The sequence below is a fragment of the Anneissia japonica genome, unplaced genomic scaffold, assembly GCF_011630105.1.
Source record: "Anneissia japonica isolate Jap-2015-1 unplaced genomic scaffold, ASM1163010v1 scaffold1065_len1792383_cov172, whole genome shotgun sequence".
NCBI lineage: Eukaryota > Metazoa > Echinodermata > Crinoidea > Comatulida > Comatulidae > Anneissia > Anneissia japonica.
In genome coordinates this window covers 1,538,243-1,541,485 of record NW_022684135.1, presented here as the reverse complement: position 1 = coordinate 1,541,485, position 3,243 = coordinate 1,538,243, and the positions used below count along the sequence as shown (strand labels likewise).

Sequence of the window (3,243 nt, the reverse complement as noted above, 5' to 3'; positions counted from 1 at the left end):
ATATTTCTAGTGACTAAAGAATAATCATTCTATAATTTAACACCATTAAAAGATGTGTATAAGAGACAGGGGCGTGGCAATGAATACACATGTGGTAAATCCAGAATATTAGGTGAAAATGGCTGAAGCACGTACTATTCATGTACTATTTAAAAAAAATCAGAAAATATTTTAATTTGTTTAACAAATTAAAATGCTTTTGCAAATTTAGATAGGATAAGCTAGGATAAGATAAGATACACTTTATTGCTCCAAGTTGGAAAAATCAGTTCTCGCATTAATATACAGTAAAAAAATTAAAAGATCAAATATAAAAACTATAAAAATTACAATGTAAAAAAGACATCAAACAACTACCATTAAAACATTAATAAGTCACCGAATTATTATCATTATTATTATTATTATTATTATTATCATTTTCCATTTTCATCATCATTACTGCCATAATTCATCTTTTAAAAGTTTTGTTAAAAGCTCTAACACCTTGGGGAACGAATGAGGAAGAGTAGCGGCATGTGTACGCTGCCGGCGGCCTCAGTCTACCACTCCGAACAACCTTCAGCGTGAAGGGGATGGGTCACATCTTCAATGATCCTCAGAAACACCTTCTCCAACCGGTAGTCGTAAACTGAGTCCGCCGACAGGCAACACACATCAGTCACTCTCTCAACCTTTGCGGATCAGACGATTGATACTTTCCTTGTCACAGTTATATATATTTACAGTAGCTCCAGACACTTAAAATTACAGAATTATAAAAGATACCTAAAATTTTATTGCACACATTAAATGACCTAAGTTTACGAAGACAGCACATCCTCCTGCTAAGCTTTTTCATCATGTGATCGGTATGATCATCCCATGTGAGAGTGTTATTTAAAATTACGCCTAAATATTTATATGACTTGACCTGCCCAATTTCAGTAAATTCAATAATAACTCGATCTAATAGTGGCTTATTTTTATGAAAATCGTATAAGTATGTAAAAATGCATACTAATCACATCAAGTATCCTTTCCGAAACAAGCGTTTTCAAAATTCGTCCGTCTGAGTCCGTTTCCACCTGGTCAAAAACAAAACAATTGCGAGAACTAATACTACGAATGTCAACAGGAATTTCATTTCATATTTTTGCCTGTTTTGCCAATTAAAAATTTACCAAAGAAATATGAGGTTGTGGAATAGCTAAAATTATATGGGTTGTTGAATCTGGTACCATGAGAATGTTCATCAGTTAAAATTTAATTGAGAGTGTCCAAGACAGACAACTTGTCAGATTTAATGCCAACAAAATTAATAGAAGATCTTTAATTATCTCATTATGTCTATTTTTCAATTGAAAAATCATGTTAGTTTTTTTCCAGCATTAATTGTCAATTTGTTTGAATTGCACCAGCCAACAAAATTTTAAAAGTTTATTTTTTACCCAGCATTTGGGGACGTACTTGTCAAGTAGGGCAAAACATCACTCCTATTGTATTTTTCTGACGCAAACTCACATCGAAATATTATAAACAAAACTAATTATAAAATTGAAAATTATATATATATGTGATAAGTTGAATTAAGTAAATGGATCTGAACCATATTTAATAAATATATTTTCTTTAACTGTTGCTCTAAGACGATTTCTGCATGTAATATTTCTAGTGACTAAGGAATAATCATTCTATAATTTAACACCATTAAATGGAATTTTTTGTTGCTCTAAATTAATGACATTTGGGCAAGGCAAAGTTAAAAAAAATTAAAGGCATGGGCTGCTTCTTTTGTTTACAATACAACTGTTCTCATTAAAACTGCCCAGCTCTGTCCTAGAATATTTAGACCCCACCATACACACTACAAAGAAACTAACTCGTACTGTTAGGTGTAAGGGGCATTTCATAACTTTCAAGTTAATAATAAGATTTGTAAAGCGCACATATCCACTGCAGTAGTGCTCAAATTACAAATATTTTATTATAATACTTACTTTTGCAATCTCTACACAGGTGGTGCGTCTGGAGTAAGTGAAAATGGCCGCAAGAACGCTGAAGCATGTATTATCCATGTACTGTAGAAAATAAGAAAATATTTATTTGTCTAACATGCTTTTGCAAATTACTTTCCATTAGCGCGTACATAAAAATGCATACAAAAAACCATGGTCTTACTAGTAATATGAGTAGTAACACCAATGAACTAGAAAATACAATGAAGCCAAAAATGTTTCAAATAGAGGCAGATATTCTGAGTCTCGAACGTTACTCTCATGGATTCAACTTGTGTTTTGGTTCAATACCTGAAGGTAATAAAGAAGAGAATGCTCATAAGACAATCAATGATTTTATTTCTAACAAACTTAGCCAGATGTGGACATTGAAACAGCACATCACACGGATGAACCACCGAAAGGGACCAATGACAAGCCAAGACATATAGCTAAATTTGTATATACTAGAGCAGAAAGACATGAAGTCCTTCAGCGTGCAAGATCTCAACTGAAACAAATCAAACATATTTGTGATACAGGATCTGCCCGCTGCCATTATCTAGAAAAAGCGATCGTTAAGATGAGAAATGCAGAAAGTATTATTTAAAAATGGTAACCTGTACATAAATGGCAAAATGCATATGATTAACGGAACATTTAAATTAAAGGAACACACGGAAATGGGTCTATGTGATTTTTTTATAAATAAGGTGGTTTTAAACCTACCCGTTCCTTCATTTCAATCACAATACCTCAGTACCATCAGTAATTGTTTTTTTCAAAAGACACAATTGTTGTCTATGATATTCCAATTCCATGATTATTGATAAGTTGGGAAAAAGGGAGGTGGGGTTGCATTTATATATCTGAAAACCTATGTTACACATCACATGATGACCTGTCGGCGAAAATTAGGAGTGCAGAATCACTTTTTATCGAAAATAATATTAATAACCAGCTGAAGTAGGAATAAGGGAAATTTAATAAAGAGCTGTCATTTGTGATGCAATTATTATTAATTGAAAAAAAAAAAACAGGCTTACCTTACAGGTGACTCTAATATATATCTCCTTCATTATGCAATGAGTAGTGATATTCAGTATCACATGGACAGTATTCTCTCCAACTCGTTCCAACCGCTAATCATTAGACCTATGAAGGTATGTCATATCTCAGCTACAATCATTGATAACATCTACTCTAATTCAAATCCAACGTGTATAAAAGCAGGCTTATTAATATCAGATATTTCTGACAATTTCCC

The 3,243-nt window shown here is 32.6% G+C and overlaps 1 long non-coding RNA gene across 1 annotated transcript; it reads right to left on the bottom strand.

Annotated features, from left to right (window-relative positions):
• Positions 1 to 1,016: 1,016 nt before the first annotated feature.
• LOC117103400 lies at positions 1,017 to 3,243 on the bottom strand. The gene is made up of 3 exons (XR_004444585.1): positions 3,023 to 3,243; positions 1,980 to 2,060; positions 1,017 to 1,067 (listed from the first exon to the last, which is right to left on the bottom strand). It is a non-coding gene; the product is annotated as an uncharacterized LOC117103400 (long non-coding RNA).